The following is a 23,508-nucleotide window of genomic DNA, read 5'->3' as shown; positions in this document are numbered from 1 at the left end:
AGCGCCCGCGGGAGATGGCTCGGAGAGCATCTGCAGCGCACTGTCGGCAATGCTGCATGCCTTTATTTAAACCACTGCAAAAAAAACCCTTAGCAAATGTAATCACCTCTAAGTCTGCCAAATGATGCTTCACCTCCCGAAGGACTTGGATGAGCTTTCCGGACGTCGATGGTGGGCACTGAGGAAATGGCTTATTACCTGCACCAGATTCCACCCCCCCTCCCCCCCCCCCTTTACCCCCCTTCCACCCCCCCCACCCCCGTCCCCTTCCCTGCTCCACCCTCTCAGCTCACCCCCTCACAACCCCGTCCCAGCCCGCCCCCCCCTCGCACCATCTTCACCCCGCACCCCCTTCCCCTGCACCCCCCCCCCACCCCCTCCCTCTACCCCTCCCCCTTGCATCCCCTCCTCCCACCGGCACCATCCTACACCTGCGTAGGGGCCCCAACAACCCCACTGCCTTGTGGGCGTCTCGGGAGAGACCAAGGCTAAGGGAGTAAACCCTAACAGAAAATCCGGAGCGGAACCCCGTAGGCGGTCATGTGTCACCTTTGGCATGTTTCCGGCAGTTCCTGCAGCCATACTGGTGCCAAACGTCGTGTCCTGCACTCCTTTGGACCCCACCAGAAAGGCCGAGAGGGGGGTTTTGACGACTGGGCAACTCTCAACCTCCATAAATTTGCCCAGGCATGCGCCATGGAGAGGTCACTCCATAGTTGCCTCACAGCGACTGAAACAACACGGAAGGCAGCAGTTACGGGTTATAAGTCCAGATAAATTGGCGTAGAAACTGGGCGCCACGGGTTGCCTTTGTCGGTGGGAGAGGTCATTGCACCTCACTGGGCAGCTACCGCCCGCCTCAAACCGGGCAGCCCCCGGTCAATAAGGTTCTGTCCCGCCACAGTCTGCCTGCTTCAATGGGTGCTTGGAGCTCAGGGTCATTGCCCGAAAGGTGGACTGATACACCGCACAAAACAACATGAAAAAAGGAAAGAAGGTACCAGCCCTTCGCTTTGCAAGCTGGAACGTCAGAACTATGTGTCCTGGCCTGTCGGAAGACCTTACACAAATCAACGATTCTCGGAAGACCGCCATCATTAACAACGAGCTCAGTAGACTCAATGTGGACATTGCAGCACTTCAGGAGACTCGCCTCCCCGCGAGTGGCTCTCTAGCAGAGCAAGACTACACCTTCTTCTGGCAGGGCAGGGATCCTGAAGAACCAAGACAGCATGGAGTGGGCTTCGCCATCAGAAACTCCTTGCTCAGCATGATAGAGCCTCCCTCAAATGGCTCGGAACGCATACTGTCCATCCGACTGCTCACCACCTCTGGTCCAGTACACCTACTCAGCATCTATGCTCCAACACTCTGTTCCGCACCTGAAGCTAAAGACCAGTTCTATGAACAACTCCCTAACATCATTAGCAGCATCCCCAACACCGAACACCTATTCCTGCTGGGGGACTTTAATGCCAGGGTTGGGGCCGACCATGACTCATGGCCCTCCTGCCTTGGGCGCTATGGCGTTGGAAGGATGAATGAGAACGGGCAGAGACTGCTTGAGTTGTGTACCTATCATAACCTCTGCATCACCAACTCGTTCTTTCACACTAAACCCTGTCACCAGGTTTCATGGAGGCACCCAAGATCACGTCGTTGGCACCAGCTAGACCTCATTGTCACAAGGCGAGCCGCCTTAAACAGTGTTCAAATCACACGCAGCTTCCACAGTGCGGACTGCGACACCGACCACTCCCTGGTGTGCAGCAAGGTTAGACTCAGACCAAAGAAGTTGCATCATTCCAAGCAGAAGGGCCACCCGCGCATCAACACGAGCAGAATTTCTCACCCACAGCTGTTACAAAAATTTCTAAATTCACTTGTCACAGCCCTTCAAAACACTCCCACAGGGGATGCTGAGACCAAGTGGGCCCACATCAGAGACGCCATCTATGAGTCAGCTTTGACCACCTACGGCAAAAGTGCGAAGAGAAATGCAGACTGGTTTCAATCTCATAATGAAGAGCTGGAACCTGTCATAGCCGCTAAGCGCATTGCACTTTTGAACTACAAGAAAGCCCCCAGCGATTTAACATCTGCAGCACTTAAAGCAGCCAGAAGTACTGCACAAAGAACAGCTAGGCGTTGCGCAAACGACTACTGGCAACACCTATGCAGCCATATTCAGCTGGCCTCAGACACCGGAAACATCAGAGGAATGTATGATGGCATGAAGAGAGCTCTTGGGCCAACCATCAAGAAGATCACCCCCCTCAAATCTAAATCGGGGGACATAATCACTGACCAACGCAAACAGATGGACCGCTGGGTTGAGCACTACCTAGAACTGTACTCCAGGGAGAATGCTGTCACTGAGACTGCCCTCAATGCAGCCCAGCCTCTACCAGTCATGGATGAGCTGGACATAGAGCCAACCAAATCGGAACTCAGTGATGCCATTGATTCCCTAGCCAGCGGAAAAGCCCCTGGGAAGGACAGCATTACCCCTGAAATAATCAAGAGTGCCAAGCCTGCTATACTCTCAGCACTACATGAATTGCTTTGCCTGTGCTGGGTCGAGGGAGCAATACCCCAGGACATGCGCGATGCCAACATCATCACCCTCTATAAAAACAAAGGTGACCGCGGTGACTGCAACAACTACCGTGGAATCTCCCTGCTCAGCATAGTGGGGAAAGTCTTTGCTCGAGTTGCTCTGAACAGGCTCCAGAAGCTGGCCGAGCGCGTCTACCCTGAGGCACAGTGTGGCTTTCGTGCAGAGAAATCGACTATTGACATGCTGTTCTCCCTTCGTCAGATACAGGAGAAATGCCGTGAACAACAGATGCCCCTCTACATTGCTTTCATTGATCTCACCAAAGCCTTTGACCTCGTCAGCAGACGTGGTCTCTTCAGACTACTAGAAAAGATTGGATGTCCACCAAAGCTACTAAGTATCATCACCTCATTCCATGACAATATGAAAGGCACAATTCAACATGGTGGCTCCTCATCAGAGCCCTTTCCTATCCTGAGTGGTGTGAAACAGGGCTGTGTTCTCGCACCCACACTTTTTGGGATTTTCTTCTCCCTGCTGCTTTCACATGCGTTCAAATCCTCTGAAGAAGGCATTTTCCTCCACACAAGATCAGGGGGCAGGTTGTTCAAGCTTGCCCGTCTAAGAGCGAAGTCCAAAGTACGGAAAGTCCTCATCAGAGAACTCCTCTTTGCTGACGATGCTGCTTTAACATCTCACACTGAAGAATGCCTGCAGAGTCTCATCGACAGGTTTGCGTCTGCCTGCAATGAATTTGGCCTAACCATCAGCCTCAAGAAAACGAACATCATGGGGCAGGATGTCAGAAATGCTCCATCCATCAATATTGGCGACCACGCTCTGGAAGTGGTTCAAGAGTTCACCTACCTAGGCTCAACTATCACCAGTAACCTGTCTCTAGATGCAGAAATCAACAAGCGCATGGGTAAGGCTTCCACTGCTATGTTCAGACTGGCCAAGAGAGTGTGGGAAAATGGCGCACTGACACGGAACACAAAAGTCCGAGTGTATCAGGCCTGTGTCCTCAGTACCTTGCTCTACGGCAGCGAGGCCTGGACAACGTATGCCAGCCAAGAGCGACGTCTCAATTCATTCCATCTTCGCTGCCTTCGGAGAATACTTGGCATCAGGTGGCAGGACTATATCTCCAACACAGAAGTCCTTGAAGCGGCCAACATCCCCAGCTTAAACACACTACTGAGTCAGCGGCGCTTGAGATGGCTTGGCCATGTGAGCCGCATGGAAGATGGCAGGATCCCCAAAGACACATTGTACAGCGAGCTCGCCACTGGTATCAGACCCACCGGCCGTCCATGTCTCCGTTATAAAGACGTCTGCAAACGCGACATGAAATCGTGTGACATTGATCACAAGTCGTGGGAGTCAGTTGCCAGCATTCGCCAGAGCTGGCGGGCAGCCATAAAGACAGGGCTAAATTGTGGCGAGTCGAAGAGACTTAGTAGTTGGCAGGAAAAAAGACAGAGGCGCAAGGGGAGAGCCAACTGTGCAACAGCCCCAACAAACAAATTTCTCTGCAGCACCTGTGGAAGAGCCTGTCACTCCAGAATTGGCCTTTATAGCCACTCCAGGCACTGCTTCACAAACCACTGACCACCTCCAGGCGCGTATCCATTGTCTCTCGAGATAAGGAGGCCCAAAAGAATGTCTTTGTGACTTGGTGTCAGTGTGTGTCTTTGTGACCTGGTATAAGTGTTTGTCTGTGTTACTGGGTATCAGTGTATGTCTTTGTTACTTGGTGTCAGTGTATGTCAAAATACTTGGTGTAAGTGAATGTCTTTGTTACCTGGTGTAATTGTCTGTCTTTGTTACTTGGTGTAAGTGTATGTCTTTGTAACTTGGTGTCAGTGTATGTCTTTGTTACTTGGTGTCAGTGTATGTCTGTGTTACTTGGTGTAAGTGTGTGACTTTGTTACTTGGTGTCCGTGTGTGTCTGTGTTAATGGGTTTCAGTGCATGTCTTTGTGACTTGGTATCAGTGTATGTCTTTGTTACTGGGTGTCAGTGTGTGTCTGTGTTACTGGGTATCAGTGTATGTCTTTGTGACTTGGTATCAGTGTATGTCTTAGTTACTGGGTGTCAGTGTGTGTCTGTGTTACTGGGTATCTGTGCATGTCTTTGTGACTGGGTGTCAGAGTGTGTCTGTGTTCCTGGGTATCAGTGTAAGTCTTTGTGACTTGGTGTCAGTGGATGTCTCTGTTACTGGGTGTCAGTGTGTGTCTTTGTGACTTGGTGTCAGTGTATGTCTGTGTTACTTGGTGTAAGTGTGTGTCTGTGTTACTGGGTATCAGTGTATGTCTTTGTGACTTGGTGTCAGTGGATGTCTTTGTTACTGGGTGTCAGTGTGTGTCTTTGTGACTTGGTGTCAGTGTATGTCTGTGTTACTTGGTGTAAGTGTGTGTCTGTGTTACTGGGTATCAGTGCATGTCTTTGTTACTTGGAGTCGGTGGATGTCTGTGTTACTTGGTGTAAGTGTATGTCTGTGTTACTGTGTGTCAGTGTATGTCTTTGCTACTGGGTGTCAGTGTATGTCTTTGTTACTTGGTGTAAGTGTGTGTCTGTGTTACTGGGTGTAAGTCTGTGTCTTTGTTACTTGGTGTCCGTGTGTGTCTGTGTTACTCGGTGTCAGTGTATGTCTTTGCTACTGGGTGTCAGTGTATGTCTTTGTTACTTGGTGTAAGTGTGTGTCTGTGTTACTGGGTGTCAGTGTAATTCTGTGTTACTTGGTATAAGTGTTTGTCTGTGTTACTGGGTATCAGTGTATGTCTTTGTGACATGGTGTCAGTGTATGTCTTTGTTACTTGGTGTAAGTGTGTGTCTGTGTTACTTGGTATCAGTGTATCTCTTTGTTAATTGGTGTCAGTGTGTGTCTTTGTTACTGGGTGTCAGTGTATGTCTGTGTTACTTGGTGTAAGTGTGTGTCTGTGTTACTGGGTATCAGTGCATGTCTTTGTTACTTGGTGTAAGTGTGTGTCTGTGTTACTGGGTATCAGTGTCTGTCTTTGTTACTGGGTGTCAGTGTGTGTCTTTGTGACCTGGTGTAAGTGTTTGTCTGTGTTACTGGGTATCAGTGTCTGTCTTTGTTACTTGGTGTAAATGTGTGTCTGTGTCACTGGGTATCAGTGTATGTCTTTGTTACTTGGTGTCAGTGTATGTCAAAATACTTGGTGTAAGTGTATGTCTTTGTTACTTGGTGTCAGTGTATGTCTTTGTTACTTGGTGTCAGTGTGTGTCTGTGTTACTGGGTGTCAGTGTGTGTCTGTGTTACTTGGTGTCAGTCTCTGTCTTTGTTACTTGGTTTCAGTGTATGTCTTTGTTACTTGGTGTAAGTGTGTGTCTGTGTTACTGGGTATCAGTGTCGGTCTTTGTTACTGGGTGTCAGTGTGTGTCTTTGTGACCTGGTGTAAGTGTTTGTCTGTGTTACTGGGTATCAGTGTCTGTCTTTGTTACTTGGTGTAAGTGTGTGTCTGTGTTCCTGGGTATCAGTGTATGTCTTTGTTACTTGGTGTCAGTGTATGTCTTTGTGACTTGGTGTAAGTGTATGTCTTTGTTACTTGGTGTCAGTGTGTGACTTTGTGACCTGGAGTAAGTGTTAGTCTGTGTTACTGGGTATCAGTGTCTGTCTGTGTTACTGGGTATCTGTGTATGTCTTTGTTAATTCGTGTAAGTGTGTGTCTGTCTTACTGCAGATCAGTGTATGTCTTTTGTTACTTGGTGTAAGTGTATGTCTTTGTTACTTGGTGTCAGTGTATGTCTTTGATACTTGGTGTAAGTGTGTGTCTGTGTTACTGGGTATCAGTGTCTGTCTTTGTTACTTGGTGTAAGAGTGTGTCTGTGTTGCAGGGTATCAGTGTATGTCTTTGTTACTTGGTGTCAGTGTAGGTCTGTGTTACTTGGTGTAAGTGTGTGTCTTTCTTACTTGGTGTAAGTGCATGTCCTTGTTACTTGGTGTCAGTGTATGTCTGTGTTACTTGGTGTAAGTGTGTGTCTTTGTTAGTTGGTGTCAGTGCATGTCTTTGTTACTGGGTGTCAGTGTATGTCTGTGTTATTTGGTGTAAGTGTCTGTGTTTGTTACTTGGTGTCACTGTATGTCTTTGTTACTTGGTGTAAGTGTTTGTCTGTGTGACTGGATATCAGTGTATGTCTTTGTTAGTTGGTGTCTGTGTATGTCTGTGATACTTGGTGTAAGTGTGTGTCTGTGTTACTGGGTATCTGTGTATGTCTGTGTTACTTGGTGTAAGTGTGGGTCTTTGTTACTTGGTGTAAGTGTGTGTTTGTGTTACTTGGAGTCAGTGTGTGTCTGTGTTACTTGGTGTCAGTGTATGTCTGTGTCACTTGGTGTCAGTGTGTTTGTTTGTGTTACTGGGTGTCAGTGTGTGTCTGTGTTACTTGGTGTAAGTGTGTGTCTTTGTTACTTGGTGTCCGTGTGTGTCTGTGTTACTGGGTGTCAGTGGATGTCTTTGTTACTGGGTGTCAGTGTGTGTCTGTGTTACTGGGTATCTGTGTATGTCTGTGTTACTTGGTGTAAGTGTGTGTCTTTGTTACTTGGTGTAAGTGTGTGTTTGTGTTACTTGGAGTCAGTGTGTGTCTGTGTTACTTGGTGTCAGTGTATGTCTTTGTTACTTGGTGTCAGTGTATGTCTGTGTTACTTGGTGTAAGTGTGTGTCTTTGTTAGTTGGTGTCAGTGTATGTCTGTGTTATTTGGTGTAAGTGTCTGTGTTTGTTACTTGGTGTCAGTGTATGTCTTTGTTACTTGGTGTAAATGTTTGTCTGTGTTACTGGGTATCAGGGTATGTCTGTGTTAGTTGGTGTCTGTGTATGTCTGTGATACTTGGTGTAAGTGTGTGTCTGTGTTACTGGGTATCTGTGTATGTCTGTGTTACTTGGTGTAAGTGTGTGTCTTTGTTACTTGGTGTCAGTGTATGTCTTTGTTACTTGGTGAAAGTGTGTGTTTGTGTTACTTGGTGTAAGTGTGTGTCTGTGTTACTTGGTGTCAGTGTATGTCTGTGTCACTTGGTGTCAGTGTGTTTGTTTGTGTTACTGGGTGTCAGTGTGTGTCTGTGTTACTTGGTGTCAGTGTGTGTCTTTGTTACGTGGTGTCCGTGTGTGTCTGTGTTACTGGGTGTCAGTGGATGTCTTTCTTACTGGGTGTCAGTGTGTGTCTGTGTTACTTGGTGTCAGTCTCTGTCTTTGTTACTTGGTTTCAGTGTATGTCTTTGTTACTTGGTGTAAGTGTGCTTCTGTGTTATTGGGTATCAGTGTCTGTCTTTGTTACTGGGTGTCAGTGTGTGTCTTTGTGACATGGTGTAAGTGTTTGTCTGTGTTAATGGGTATCAGTGTCTGTCTTTGTTACTTGGTGTAAGTTTGTGTCTGTGTCACTGGGTATCAGTGTATGTCTTTGTTACTTGGTGTCAGTGTATGTCAAAATACTTGGTGTAAGTGTATGTCTTTGTTACTTGGTGTCAGTGTATGTCTTTGTTACTTGGTGTCAGTGTGTGTCTGTGTTACTGGGTGTCAGTGTGTGTCTTTGTGACCTGGAGTAATTGTTTGTCTGTGTTACTGGGTATCAGTGTCTGTCTGTGTTACTGGGTATCTGTGTATGTCTTTGTTACTTCGTGTAAGTGTGTCTCTGTGTTACTGCGGATCAGTGTATGTCTTTGTTACTTGGTGTAAGTGTATGTCTTTGTTACTTGGTGTCAGTGTATGTCTTTGATACTTGGTGTAAGTGTGTGTCTGTGTTACTGGGTATCAGTGTCTGTCTTTGTTACTTGGTGTAAGAGTGTGTCTGTGTTGCTGGGTATCAGTGTATGTCTTTGTTACTTGGTGTCAGTGTAGGTCTGTGTTACTTGGTGTAAGTGTGTGTCTTTCTTACTTGGTGTAAGTGCATGTCTTTGTTACTTGGTGTCAGTGTATGTCTGTGTTACTTTGTGTAAGTGTGTGTCTGTGTTACTGGGTATCTGTGTATGTCTGTGTTACTTGGTGTAAGTGTGTGTCTTTGTTACTTGGTGTCAGTGTATGTCTTTGTTACTTGGTGTAAGTGTGTGTTTGTGTTACTTGGAGTCAGTGTGTGTCTGTGTTACTTGGTGTCAGTGTATGTCTTTGTAACTTGGTGTCAGTGTATGTCTGTGTTACTTGCTGTAAGTGTGTGTCTTTGTTAGTTGGTGTAAGTGTATGTCTTTGTTACTTGGTGTCAGTGTATGTCTGTGTTATTTGCTGTAAGTGTCTGTGTTTGTTACTTGGTGTCAGTGTATGTCTTTGTTACTTGGTGTAAGTGTTTGTCTGTGTTACTGGGTATCAGGGTATGTCTTTGTTAGTTGGTGTCTGTGTATGTCTGTGATACTTGGTGTAAGTGTGTGTCTGTGTTACTGGGTATCTGTGTATGTCTGTGTTACTTGGTGTAAGTGTGTGTCTTTGTTACTTGGTGTCAGTGTATGTCTTTGTTACTTGGTGTAAGTGTGTGTTTGTGTTACTTGGTGTAAGTGTGTGTCTGTGTTACTTGGTGTCAGTGTATGTCTTTGTTACTTGGTGTCAGTGTATGTCTGTGTCACTTGGTGTCAGTGTGTTTGTTTGTGTTACTGGGTGTCAGTGTGTGTCTGTGTTACTTGGTGTAAGTGTGTGTCTTTGTTACTTGGTGTCCGTGTGTGTCTGTGTTACTGGGTGTCAGTGGATGTCTTTGTTACTGGGTGTCAGTGTATGTCTTTGTTACTTGATGTAAGTGTGTGTCTGTGTTACTGGGTATCAGTGTCTGTCTTTGTTACTTGGTGTAAGTGTGTGTCTGTGTTACTGGGTATCAGTGTATGTCTTTGTTACTTGGTGTCAGTGTATGTCTGTGTTACTTGGTGTAAGTGTGTGTCTGTGTTACTGGGTATCAGTGTATGTCTTGGTGACTTGGTTTCAGTGTATGTCTTTGTTACTGGGTGTCAGTGTGTGTCTTTGTGACTTGGTATCATTGTATGTCTTTGTTAATTGGTGTCAGTGTATGTCAAAATACTTGGTGTAAGTGTATGTCTTTGTTACTTGGTGTCAGTGTATGTCTGTGTTACTTGGTGTCAGTGTGTGTCTGTGTTACTGGGTATCAGTGTATGTCTTTGTTACTTGGCGTCAGTGTATGTCAAAATACTTGGTGTAGGTGTATGTCTTTGTTACTTGGTGTCAGTGTATGTCTTTGTTACTTGGTGTCAGTGTATGTCTGTGTAACTTGGTGTAAGTGTGTGCCTGTGTTAATGGGTATCAGTGTATGTCATTGTTACTTGGTGTCAGTGTATGTCTGTGTTCCTTGGTGTAAGTGTGTGTCTGTGTTACTGGGTGTCAGTGTGTGTCTGTGTTACTTGGTGTAAGTGTGTGTCTTTGTTACTTGGTGTACGTGTGTGTCTGTGTTACTGGGTGTCAGTGTATGACTTTGCTACTGGGTGTCAGTTTATGTCTTTGTTACTTGGTGTAAGCGTGTGTCTGTGTTACTGGGTATCAGTGTATGTCTTTGTTAATTGGTGTCAGTGTATGTCTTTGCAACTTGGCGTCAGTGTATGTCTTTGTTACTTGGTGTAAGTGTGTGTCTGTGTTACTGGGTATCAGTATATGTCTTTGTTACTTGGTGTCAGTGTGTGTCTTTGTTACTGGGTGTCAGTCTATGTCTTTGTTACTGGGTGTCAGTGTATGTCTTTGAGACTTGGTGTAAGTGTGTGTCTGTGTTACTGGGTATCAGTGTATGTCATTGTTACTTGGTGTCAGTGTATGTCTGTGTTACTTGGTGTAAGTGTGTGTCTGTGTTACTGGGTGTCAGTGTGTGTCTGTGTTACTTGGTGTAAGTGTGTGTCTTTGTTACTTGGTGTCCGTGTGTGTCTGTGTTACTGGGTGTCAGTGTATGACTTTGTTACTGGGTGTCAGTGTATGTCTTTGTTACTTGGTGTAGGTGTGTGTCTGCTTTACTGGGTATCAGTGTCTGTCTTTGTTACTTGGTGTAAGCGTGTGTCTGTGTTACTGGGTGTCAGTGTATGTCTTTGTTAATTGGTGTCAGTGTATGTCTTTGTAACTTGGCGTCAGTGTGTGTCTTTGTTACTTGGTGTAAGTGTGTGTCTGTGTTACTGGGTATCAGTATATGTCTTTGTTACTTGGTGTCAGTGTGTGTCTTTGTTACTGGGTGTCAGTCTATGTCTTTGTTACTGGGTGTCAGTGTATGTCTTTGTGACTTGGTGTAAGTGTGTGTCTGTGTTACTGGGTATCAGCATATGTCTTTGTTACTTGGTGTAAGTGTATGTCTGTGTTACTGGGTGTCAGTGTATGTCTTTGTTACTTGGTGTCAGTGTATGTCTGTGTTACGTGGTGTAAGTGTGTGTCTGTGTTACTGGGTATCAGTGTATGTCTTTGTTACTTGGTGTAAGTGTGTGTCTGTGTTACTGGGTATCATTGTCTGTCTTTGTTACTGGGTGTCAGTGTGTGTCTTTGTGACCTGGTGTAAGTGTTTGTCTGTGTTACTGGGTATCAGTGTCTGTCTTTGTTACTTGGTGTAAGTGTGTGTCTGTGTTACTGGGTATCAGTGTATGTCTTTGTTACTTGGTGTCAGTCTATGTCTTTGTGACTTGGTGTAAGTGTATGTCTTTGTTACTTGGTGTCAGTGTGTGTCTTTGTGACCTGGTGTAAGTGTTTGTCTGTGTTACTGGGTATCAGTGTCTGTCTGTGTTTCTGGGTATCTGTGTATGTCTTTGTTACTTCCTGTAAGTGTGTGTCTGTGTCACTGGGTATCAGTGTATGTCTTTGTTACTTGGTGTAAGTGTGTGTCTTTGTTACTTGGTGTCAGTGTATGTCTTTGATACTTTGTGTAAGTGTGTGTCTGTGTTACTGGGTATCAGTGTCTGTCTTTGTTACTTGGTGTAAGAGTGTGTCTGTGTTGCTGGGTATCAGTGTATGTCTTTGTTACTTGGTTTCAGTGTAGGTCTGTGTTACTTGGTGTAAGTGTGTGTCTTTCTTACTTGGTGAAAATGCATGTCTTTGTTACTTGGTGTCAGTGTATGTATGTGTTACTTGGTGTAAGTGTGTGTCTTTGTTGGTTGGTGTAAGTGTATGTCTTTGTTACTTGGTGTCAGTGTATGTCTTTGTTACTTGGTGTAAGTGTTTGTCCGTGTTACTGGGTATCAGTGTATGTCTTTGTCAGTTGGTGTCTGTGTATGTCTGTGATACTTGGTGTAAGTGTGTGCCTGTGTTACTGGGTATCATTGTCTGTCTTTGTTACTTGGTGTAAGTGTGTGTCTGTGTTACTGGGTATCATTGTCTGTCTTTGTTACTGGGTGTCAGTGTGTGTCTTTGTGACCTGGTGTAAGTGTTTGTCTGTGTTACTGGGTATCAGTGTCTGTCTTTGTTACTTGGTGTAAGTTTGTGTCTGTGTTACTGGGTATCAGTGTATGTCTTTGTTACTTGGTGTCAGTGTATGTCTTTGTGACTTGGTGTAAGTGTATGTCTTTGTTACTTGGTGTCAGTGTGTGTCTTTGTGACCTGGTGTAAGTGTTTGTCTGTGTTACTGGGTATCAGTGTCTGTCTGTGTTTCTGGGTATCTGTGTATGTCTTTGTTACTTCCTGTAAGTGTGTGTCTGTGTCACTGGGTATCAGTGTATGTCTTTGTTACTTGGTGTAAGTGTGTGTCTTTGTTACTTGGTGTCAGTGTATGTCTTTGATACTTTGTGTAAGTGTGTGTCTGTGTTACTGGGTATCAGTGTCTGTCTTTGTTACTTGGTGTAAGAGTGTGTCTGTGTTGCTGGGTATCAGTGTATGTCTTTGTTACTTGGTTTCAGTGTAGGTCTGTGTTACTTGGTGTAAGTGTGTGTCTTTCTTACTTGGTGAAAATGCATGTCTTTGTTACTTGGTGTCAGTGTATGTATGTGTTACTTGGTGTAAGTGTGTGTCTTTGTTGGTTGGTGTAAGTGTATGTCTTTGTTACTTGGTGTCAGTGTATGTCTTTGTTACTTGGTGTAAGTGTTTGTCCGTGTTACTGGGTATCAGTGTATGTCTTTGTCAGTTGGTGTCTGTGTATGTCTGTGATACTTGGTGTAAGTGTGTGCCTGTGTTACTGGGTATCTGTGCATGTCTGTGTTACTTGGTGTAAGTGTGTGTCTTTGTTACTTGGTATCCGTGTGTGTCTGTGTTACTGGGTGTCAGTGGATGTCTCTGTTACTGGGTGTCAGTGTATGTCTTTGTTACTTGATGTAAGTGTGTGTCTGTGTTACTGGGTATCAGTGTCTGTCTTTGTTACTTGGTGTAAGTGTGTGTCTGTGTTACTGGGTATCAGTGTATGTCTTTGTTACTTGGTAGCAGTGTATGTCTGTGTTACTTGGTGTAAGTGTGTGTCTGTGTTACTGGGTATCAGTGTATGTCTTAGTGACTTGGTTTCAGTGTATGTCTTTGTTACTGGGTGTCAGTGTCTGTCTTTGTGACTTGGTATCATTGTATGTCTTTGTTAATTGGTGTCAGTGTATGTCAAAATACTTGGTGTAAGTGTATGTCTTTGTTACTTGGTGTCAGTGTATGTCTTTGTTACTTGGTGTAAGTGTATGTCTTTGTTACTTGGTGTCAGTGTATGTCTGTGTTACTTGGTGTAAGAGTGTGTCTGTGTTGCTGGGTATCAGTGTATGTCTTTGTTACTTGGTTTCAGTGTAGGTCTGTGTTACTTGGTGTAAGTGTGTGTCTTTCTTACTTGGTGAAAATGCATGTCTTTGTTACTTGGTGTCAGTGTATGTATGTGTTACTTGGTGTAAGAGTGTGTCTTTGTTGGTTGGTGTAAGTGTATGTCTTTGTTACTTGGTGTCAGTGTATGTCTTTGTTACTTGGTGTAAGTGTTTGTCCGTGTTAATGGGTATCAGTGTATGTCTTTGTTAGCTGGTGTCTGTGTATGTCTGTGATACTTGGTGTAAGTGTGTGCCTGTGTTACTGGGTATCTGTGCATGTCTGTGTTACTTGGTGTAAGTGTGTGTCTTTGTTACTTGGTGTCCGTGTGTGTCTGTGTTACTGGGTGTCAGTGGATGTCTTTGTTACTGGGTGTCAGTGTATGTCTTTGTTACTTGATGTAAGTGTGTGTCTGTGTTACTGGGTATCAGTGTCTGTCTTTGTTACTTGGTGTAAGTGTGTGTCTGTGTTACTGGGTATCAGTGTATGTCTTTGTTACTTGGTGTCAGTGTATGTCTGTGTTACTTGGTGTAAGTGTGTGTCTGTGTTACTGGGTATCAGTGTATGTCTTGGTGACTTGGTTTCAGTGTATGTCTTTGTTACTGGGTGTCAGTGTGTGTCTTTGTGACTTGGTATCATTGTATGTCTTTGTTAATTGGTGTCAGTGTATGTCAAAATACTTGGTGTAAGTGTATGTCTTTGTTACTTGGTGTAATTGTCTGTCTTTGTTACTTGGTGTAAGTGTATGTCTTTGTTACTTGGTGTCAGTGTATGTCTGTGTTACTTGGTGTCAGTGTGTGTCTGTGTTACTGGGTACCAGTGTGTGTCTTTGTGACTTGGTATCATTGTATGTCTTTGTTACTTGGTGTCAGTGTATGTCAAAATACTTGGTGTAAGTGTATGTCTTTGTTACTGGGTGTCAGTGTGTGTCTTTGTGACTTGGTATCATTGTATGTCTTTGTTAATTGGTGTCAGTGTATGTCAAAATACTTGGTGTAAGTGTATGTCTTTGTTACTTGGTGTAATTGTCTGTCTTTGTTACTTGGTGTAAGTGTATGTCTTTGTTTCTTGGTGTCAGTGTATGTCTGTGTTACTTGGTGTCAGTGTGTGTCTGTGTTACTGGGTATCAGTGTGTGTCTTTGTGACTTGGTATCATTGTATGTCTTTGTTACTTGGTGTCAGTGTATGTCAAAATACTTGGTGTAAGTGTATGTCTTTGTTACTGGGTGTCAGTGTGTGTCTTTGTGACTTGGTGTCAGTGTATGTCTGTGTTACTTGGTGTAAGTGTGTGTCTGTGTTACTGGGTATCAGTGCATGTCTTTGTTACTTGGTGTCGGTGGATGTCTGTGTTACTTGGTGTAAGTGTGTGTCTGTGTTACTGTGTGTCAGTGTATGTCTTTGCTACTGGGTGTCAGTGTATGTCTTTGTTACTTGGTGTAAGTGTGTGTCTGTGTTTCTGGGTGTAAGTCTGTGTCTTTGTTACTTGGTGTCCGTGTGTGTCTGTGTTACTCGGTGTCAGTGTATGTCTTTGCTACTGGGTGTCAGTGTATGTCTTTGTTACTTGGTGTAAGTGTGTGTCTGTGTTACTGGGTGTCAGTGTAATTCTGTGTTACTTGGTATAAGTGTTTGTCTGTGTTACTGGGTATCAGTGTATGTCTTTGTGACTTGGTGTCAGTGTATGTCTTTGTTACTTGGTGTAAGTGTGTGTCTGTGTTACTTGGTATCAGTGTATCTCTTTGTTAATTGGTGTCAGTGTGTGTCTTTGTTACTGGGTGTCAGTGTATGTCTGTGTTACTTGGTGTAAGTGTGTGTCTGTGTTACTGGGTATCAGTGCATGTCTTTGTTACTTGGTGTAAGTGTGTGTCTGTGTTACTGGGTATCAGTGTCTGTCTTTGTTACTGGGTGTCAGTGTGTGTCTTTGTGACCTGGTGTAAGTGTTTGTCTGTGTTACTGGGTATCAGTGTCTGTCTTTGTTACTTGGTGTAAGTGTGTGTCTGTGTCACTGGGTATCAGTGTATGTCTTTGTTACTTGGTGTCAGTGTATGTCAAAATACTTGGTGTAAGTGTATGTCTTTGTTACTTGGTGTCAGTGTATGTCTTTGTTACTTTGTGTCAGTGTGTGTCTGTGTTACTTGGTGTCAGTGTGTGTCTGTGTTACTTGGTGTCAGTCTCTGTCTTTGTTACTTGGTTTCAGTGTATGTCTTTGTTACTTGGTGTAAGTGTGTGTCTGTGTTACTGTGTATCAGTGTCGGTCTTTGTTACTGGGTGTCAGTGTGTGTCTTTGTGACCTGGTGTAAGTGTTTGTCTGTGTTACTGGGTATCAGTGTCCGTCTTTGTTACTTGGTGTAAGTGTGTGTCTGTGTTCCTGGGTATCAGTGTATGTCTTTGTTACTTGGTGTCAGTGTATGTCTTTGTGACTTGGTGTAAGTGTATGTCTTTGTTACTTGGTGTCAGTGTGTGACTTTGTGACCTGGAGTAAGTGTTTGTCTGTGTTACTGGGTATCAGTGTCTGTCTGTGTTACTGGGTATCTGTGTATGTCTTTGTTACTTCGTGTAAGTGTGTGTCTGTCTTACTGCAGATCAGTGTATGTCTTTTGTTACTTGGTGTAAGTGTATGTCTTTGTTACTTGGTGTCAGTGTATGTCTTTGATACTTGGTGTAAGTGTGTGTCTGTGTTACTGGGTATCAGTGTCTGTCTTTGTTACTTGGTGTAAGAGTGTGTCTGTGTTGCTGGGTATCAGTGTATGTCTTTGTTACTTGGTGTCAGTGTAGGTCTGTGTTACTTGGTGTAAGTGTGTGTCTTTCTTACTTGGTGTAAGTGCATGTCTTTGTTACTTGGTGTCAGTGTATGTCTGTGTTACTTGGTGTAAGTGTGTGTCTGTGTTACTGGGTATCTGTGTATGTCTGTGTTACTTGGTGTAAGTGTGTGTCTTTGTTACTTGGTGTCAGTGTATGTCTTTGTTACTTGGTGTAAGTGTGTGTTTGTGTTACTTGGAGTCAGTGTGTGTCTGTGTTACTTGGTGTCAGTGTATGTCTTTGTAACTTGGTGTACGTGTTTGTCTGTGTTACTGGATATCAGTGTATGTCTTTGTTAGTTGGTGTCTGTGTATGTCTGTGATACTTGGTGTAAGTGTGTGTCTGTGTTACTGGGTATCTGTGTATGTCTGTGTTACTTGGTGTAAGTGTGTGTCTTTGTTACTTGGTGTCAGTGTATGTCTTTGTTACATGGTGTAAGTGTGTGTTTGTGTTACTTGGAGTCAGTGTGTGTCTGTGTTACTTGGTGTCAGAGTATGTCTTTGTTACTTGGTGTCAGTGTATGTCTGTGTTACTTGGTGTAAGTGTGTGTCTTTGTTAGTTGGTGTAAGTGTATGTCTTTTTTACTTGGTGTCAGTGTATGTCTGAGTTATTTGGTGTAAGTGTCTGTGTTTGTTACTTGGTGTCAGTGTATGTCTTTGTTACTTGGTGTAAGTGTTTGTCTGTGTTACTGGGTATCAGGGTATGTCTTTGTTAGTTGGTGTCTGTGTATGTCTGTGATACTTGGTGTAAGTGTGTGTCTGTGTTACTGGGTATCTGTGTATGTCTGTGTTACTTGGTGTAAGTGTGTGTCTTTGTTACTTGGTGTCAGTGTATGTCTTTGTTACTTGGTGTAAGTGTGTGTTTGTGTTACTTGGTGTAAGTGTGTGTCTGTGTTACTTGGTGTCAGTGTATGTCTTTGTTACTTGGTGTCAGTGTATGTCTGTGTCACTTGGTGTCAGTGTGTTTGTTTGTGTTACTGGGTGTCAGTGTGTGTCTGTGTTACTTGGTGTAAGTGTGTGTCTTTGTTACTTGGTGTCCGTGTGTGTCTGTGTTACTGGGTGTCAGTGGATGTCTTTGTTACTGGGTGTCAGTGTATGTCTTTGTTACTTGATGTAAGTGTGTGTCTGTGTTACTGGGTATCAGTGTCTGTCTTTGTTACTTGGTGCAAGTGTGTGTCTGTGTTACTGGGTATCAGTGTATGTCTTTGTTACTTGGTGTCAGTGTATGTCTTTGTTACTTGGTGTCAGTGTATGTCTGTGTTACTTGGTGTAAGTGTGTGTCTGTGTTACTGGGTATCAGTGTATGTCTTTGTTACTTGGTGTCAGTGTATGTCAAAATACTTGGTGTAGATGTATGTCTTTGTTACTTGGTGTCAGTGTATGTCTTTGTTACTTGGTGTCAGTGTATGTCTGTGTTACTTGGTGTAAGTGTGTGCCTGTGTTAATGGGTATCAGTGTATGTCATTGTTACTTGGTGTAAGTGTATGTCTGTGTTCCTTGGTGTAAGTGTGTGTCTGTGTTACTGGGTGTCAGTGTGTGTCTGTGTTACTTGGTGTAAGTGTGTGTCTTTGTGACTTGGTATCATTGTATGTCTTTGTTTATTGGTGTCAGTGTATGTCAAAATACTTGGTGTAAGTGTATGTCTTTGTTACTTGGTGTAATTGACTGTCTTATTTACTTGGTGTAAGTGTATGTCTTTGTTACTTGGTGTCAGTGTATGTCTGTGTTACTTGGTGTCAGTGTGTGTCTGTGTTACTGGGTATCAGTGTATGTCTTTGTTACTTGGTGTCAGTGTATGTCAAAATACTTGGTGTAGGTGTATGTCTTTGTTACTTGGTGTCAGTGTATGTCTGTGTTACTTGGTGTAAGTGTGTGCCTGTGTTAATGGGTATCAGTGTATGCAATTGTTACTTGGTGTCAGTGAATGTCTGTGTTCCTTGGTGTAAGTGTGTGTCTGTGTTACTGGGTGTCAGTGTGTGTCTGTGTTACTTGGTGTAAGTGTGTGTCTTTGTTACTTGGTGTCCGTGTGTGTCTGTTTTACTGGGTGTCAGTGTATGACTTTGTTACTGGGTGTCAGTGTATGTCTTTGTTACTTGGTGTAAGCGTGTGTCTGTGTTACTGGGTATCAGTGTATGTCTTTGTTAATTGGTGTCAGTGTATGTCTTTGTAACTTGGCGTCAGTGTATGTCTTTGTTACTTGGTGTAAGTGTGTGTCTGTGTTACTGGGTATCAGTATATGTCTTTGTTACTTGGTGTCAGTGTGTGTCTTTGTTACTGGGTGTCAGTCTATGTCTTTGTTACTGGGTGTCAGTGTATGTCTGTGTTACTTGGTGTAAGTGTGTGTCTGTGTTACTGGGTGTCAGTGTGTGTCTGTGTTACTTGGTGTAAGTGTGTGTCTTTGTTACTTGGTGTCCGTGTGTGTCTGTGTTACTGGGTGTCAGTGTATGACTTTGTTACTGGGTGTCAGTGTATGTCTTTGTTACTTGGTGTAAGTGTGTGTCTGTGTTACTGGGTATAAGTGTCTGTCTTTGTTACCTGGTGTAAGCGTGTGTCTGTGTTACTGGGTGTCAGTGTATGTCTTTGTTAATTGGTGTCAGTGTATGTCTTTGTAACTTGGCGTCAGTGTATGTCTTTGTTACTTGGTGTAAGTGTGTGTCTTTGTTACTGGGTATCAGTATATGTCTTTGTTACTTGGTGTCAGTGTGTGTCTTTGTTACTGGGTGTCAGTCTATGTCTTTGTTACTGGGTGTCAGTGTATGTCTTTGTGACTTGGTGTAAGTGTGTGTCTGTGTTACTGGGTATCAGTATATGTCTTTGTTACTTGGTGTAAGTGTATGTCTGTGTTACTGGGTGTCAGTGTATGTCTTTGTTACTTGGTGTCAGTGTATGTCTGTGTTACGTGGTGTAAGTGTGTGTCTGTGTTACTGGGTATCAGTGTATGTCTTTGTTACTTGGTGTAAGTGTGTGTCTGTGTTACTGGGTATCATTGTCTGTCTTTGTTACTGGGTGTCAGTGCGTGTCTTTGTGACCTGGTGTAAGTGTTTGTCTGTGTTACTGGGTATCAGTGTCTGTCTTTGTTACTTGGTGTAAGTGTGTGTCTGTGTTACTGGGTATCAGTGTATGTCTTTGCTACTTGGTGTCAGTGTATGTCTTTGTGACTTGGTGTAAGTGTATGTCTTTGTTACTTGGTGTCAGTGTGTGTCTTTGTGACCTGGTGTAAGTGTTTGTCTGTGTTACTGGGTATCAGTGTCTGTCTGTGTTTCTGGGTATCTGTGTATGTCTTTGTTACTTCCTGTAAGTGTGTGTCTGTGTCACTGGGTATCAGTGTATGTCTTTGTTACTTGGTGTAAGTGTGTGTCTTTGTTACTTGGTGTCAGTGTATGTCTTTGATACTTTGTGTAAGTGTGTGTCTGTGTTACTGGGTATCAGTGTCTGTCTTTGTTACTTGGTGTAAGAGTGTGTCTGTGTTGCTGGGTATCAGTGTATGTCTTTGTTACTTGGTTTCAGTGTAGGTCTGTGTTACTTGGTGTAAGTGTGTGTCTTTCTTACTGGGTGAAAATGCATGTCTTTGTTACTTGGTGTCAGTGTATGTATGTGTTACTTGGTGTAAGTGTGTGTCTTTGTTGGTTGGTGTAAGTGTATGTCTTTGTTACTTGGTGTCAGTGTATGTCTTTGTTACTTGGTGTAAGTGTTTGTCCGTGTTACTGGGTATCAGTGTATGTCTTTGTTAGTTGGTGTCTGTGTATGTCTGTGATACTTGGTGTAAGTGTGTGTCTTTGTTACTTGGTGTCCGTGTGTGTCTGTGTTACTGGGTGTCAGTGGATGTCTTTGTTACTGGGTGTCAGTGTATGTCTTTGTTACTTGATGTAAGTGTGTGTCTGTGTTACTGGGTATCAGTGTCTGTCTTTGTTACTTGGTGTAAGTGTGTGTCTGTGTTACTGGGTATCAGTGTATGTCTTTGTTACTTGGTGTCAGTGTATGTCTGTGTTACTTGGTGTAAGTGTGTGTCTGTGTTACTGGGTATCAGTGTATGTCTTAGTGACTTGGTTTCAGTGTATGTCTTTGTTACTGGGTGTCAGTGTGTGTCTTTGTGACTTGGTATCATTGTATGTCTTTGTTAATTGGTGTCAGTGTATGTCAAAATACTTGGTGTAAGTGTATGTCTTTGTTACTTGGTGTCAGTGTATGTCTTTGTTACTTGGTGTAAGTGTATTTCTTTGTTACTTGGTGTCAGTGTATGTCTGTGTTACTTGGTGTAAGACTGTGTCTGTGTTGCTGGGTATCAGTGTATGTCTTTGTTACTTGGTTTCAGTGTAGGTCTGTGTTACTTGGTGTAAGTGTGTGTCTTTCTTACTTGGTGAAAATGCATGTCTTTGTTACTTGGTGTCAGTGTATGTATGTGTTACTTGGTGTAAGTGTGTGTCTTTGTTGGTTGGTGTAAGTGTATGTCTTTGTTACTTGGTGTCAGTGTATGTCTTTGTTACTTGGTGTAAGTGTTTGTCCGTGTTAATGGGTATCAGTGTATGTCTTTGTTAGCTGGTGTCTGTGTATGTCTGTGACACTTGGTGTAAGTGTGTGCCTTGTTACTGGGTATCTGTGCATGTCTGTGTTACTTGGTGTAAGTGTGTGTCTTTGTTACTGGGTATCAGTGTCTGTCTTTGTTACTTGGTGTAAGCGTGTGTCTGTGTTACTGGGTGTCAGTGTATGTCTTTGTTAATTGGTGTCAGTGTATGTCTTTGTAACTTGGCGTCAGTGTATGTCTTTGTTACTTGGTGTAAGTGTGTGTCTGTGTTACTGGGTATCAGTATATGTCTTTGTTACTTGGTGTCAGTCTATGTCTTTGTTACTGGGTGTCAGTGTATGTCTTTGTGACTTGGTGTAAGTGTGTGTCTGTGTTACTGGGTATCAGTATATGTCTTTGTTACTTGGTGTAAGTGTATGTCTGTGTTACTGGGTGTCAGTGTATGTCTTTGTTACTTGGTGTCAGTGTATGTCTGTGTTACGTGGTGTAAGTGTGTGTCTGTGTTACTGGGTATCAGTGTATGTCTTTGTTACTTGGTGTAAGTGTGTGTCTGTGTTACTGGGTATCATTGTCTGTCTTTGTTACTGGGTGTCAGTGTGTGTCTTTGTGACCTGGTGTAAGTGTTTGTCTGTGTTACTGGGTATCAGTGTCTGTCTTTGTTACTTGGTGTAAGTGTGTGTCTGTGTTACTGGGTATCAGTGTATGTCTTTGTTACTTGGTGTCAGTGTATGTCTTTGTGACTTGGTGTAAGTGTATGTCTTTGTTACTTGGTGTCAGTGTGTGTCTTTGTGACCTGGTGTAAGTGTTTGTCTGTGTTACTGGGTATCAGTGTCTGTCTGTGTTTCTGGGTATCTGTGTATGTCTTTGTTACTTCCTGTAAGTGTGTGTCTGTGTCACTGGGTATCAGTGTATGTCTTTGTTACTTGGTGTAAGTGTGTGTCTTTGTTACTTGGTGTCAGTGTATGTCTTTGATACTTTGTGTAAGTGTGTGTCTGTGTTACTGGGTATCAGTGTCTGTCTTTGTTACTTGGTGTAAGAGTGTGTCTGTGTTGCTGGGTATCAGTGTATGTCTTTGTTACTTGGTTTCAGTGTAGGTCTGTGTTACTTGGTGTAAGTGTGTGTCTTTCTTACTTGGTGAAAATGCATGTCTTTGTTACTTGGTGTCAGTGTATGTATGTGTTACTTGGTGTAAGTGTGTGTCTTTGTTGGTTGGTGTAAGTGTATGTCTTTGTTACTTGGTGTCAGTGTATGTCTTTGTTACTTGGTGTAAGTGTTTGTCCGTGTTACTGGGTATCAGTGTATGTCTTTGTTAGTTGGTGTCTGTGTATGTCTGTGATACTTGGTGTAAGTGTGTGCCTGTGTTACTGGGTATCTGTGCATGTCTGTGTTACTTGGTGTAAGTGTGTGTCTTTGTTACTTGGTGTCCGTGTGTGTCTGTGTTACTGGGTGTCAGTGGATGTCTTTGTTACTGGGTGTCAGTGTGTGTCTTTGTGACCTGGTGTAAGTGTTTGTCTGTGTTACTGGGTATCAGTGTCTGTCTTTGTTACTTGGTGTAAGTGTGTGTCTGTGTTACTGGGTATCAGTGTATGTCTTTGTTACTTGGTGTCAGTCTATGTCTTTGTGACTTGGTGTAAGTGTATGTCTTTGTTACTTGGTGTCAGTGTGTGTCTTTGTGACCTGGTGTAAGTGTTTGTCTGTGTTACTGGGTATCAGTGTCTGTCTGTGTTTCTGGGTATCTGTGTATGTCTTTGTTACTTCCTGTAAGTGTGTGTCTGTGTCACTGGGTATCAGTGTATGTCTTTGTTACTTGGTGTAAGTGTGTGTCTTTGTTACTTGGTGTCAGTGTATGTCTTTGATACTTTGTGTAAGTGTGTGTCTGTGTTACTGGGTATCAGTGTCTGTCTTTGTTACTTGGTGTAAGAGTGTGTCTGTGTTGCTGGGTATCAGTGTATGTCTTTGTTACTTGGTTTCAGTGTAGGTCTGTGTTACTTGGTGTAAGTGTGTGTCTTTCTTACTTGGTGAAAATGCATGTCTTTGTTACTTGGTGTCAGTGTATGTATGTGTTACTTGGTGTAAGTGTGTGTCTTTGTTGGTTGGTGTAAGTGTATGTCTTTGTTACTTGGTGTCAGTGTATGTCTTTGTTACTTGGTGTAAGTGTTTGTCCGTGTTACTGGGTATCAGTGTATGTCTTTGTTAGTTGGTGTCTGTGTATGTCTGTGATACTTGGTGTAAGTGTGTGCCTGTGTTACTGGGTATCTGTGCATGTCTGTGTTACTTGGTGTAAGTGTGTGTCTTTGTTACTTGGTGTCCGTGTGTGTCTGTGTTACTGGGTGTCAGTGGATGTCTTTGTTACTGGGTGTCAGTGTATGTCTTTGTTACTTGATGTAAGTGTGTGTCTGTGTTACTGTGTATCAGTGTCTGTCTTTGTTACTTGGTGTAAGTGTGTGTCTGTGTTACTGGGTATCAGTGTATGTCTTTGTTACTTGGTGTCAGTGTATGTCTGTGTTACTTGGTGTAAGTGTGTGTCTGTGTTACTGGGTATCAGTGTATGTCTTGGTGACTTGGTTTCAGTGTATGTCTTTGTTACTGGGTGTCAGTGTGTGTCTTTGTGACTTAGTATCATTGTATGTCTTTGTTAATTGGTGTCAGTGTATGTCAAAATACTTGGTGTAAGTGTATGTCTTTGTTACTTGGTGTAATTGTCTGTCTTTGTTACTTGGTGTAAGTGTATGTCTTTGTTACTTGGTGTCAGTGTATGTCTGTGTTACTTGCTGTCAGTGTGTGTCTGTGTTACTGGGTGTCAGTGTGTGTCTTTGTGACTTAGTATCATTGTATGTCTTTGTTAATTGGTGTCAGTGTATGTCAAAATACTTGGTGTAAGTGTATGTCTTTGTTACTTGGTGTAATTGTCTGTCTTTGTTACTTGGTGTAAGTGTATGTCTTTGTTACTTGGTGTCAGTGTAT

Source organism: Heterodontus francisci, unplaced genomic scaffold, assembly GCF_036365525.1.
Source record: "Heterodontus francisci isolate sHetFra1 unplaced genomic scaffold, sHetFra1.hap1 HAP1_SCAFFOLD_307, whole genome shotgun sequence".
Classification (NCBI taxonomy): domain Eukaryota; kingdom Metazoa; phylum Chordata; class Chondrichthyes; order Heterodontiformes; family Heterodontidae; genus Heterodontus; species Heterodontus francisci.
The sequence above is the reverse complement of the archived record's forward strand: the minus strand, read 5'-3'. Positions refer to the sequence as shown.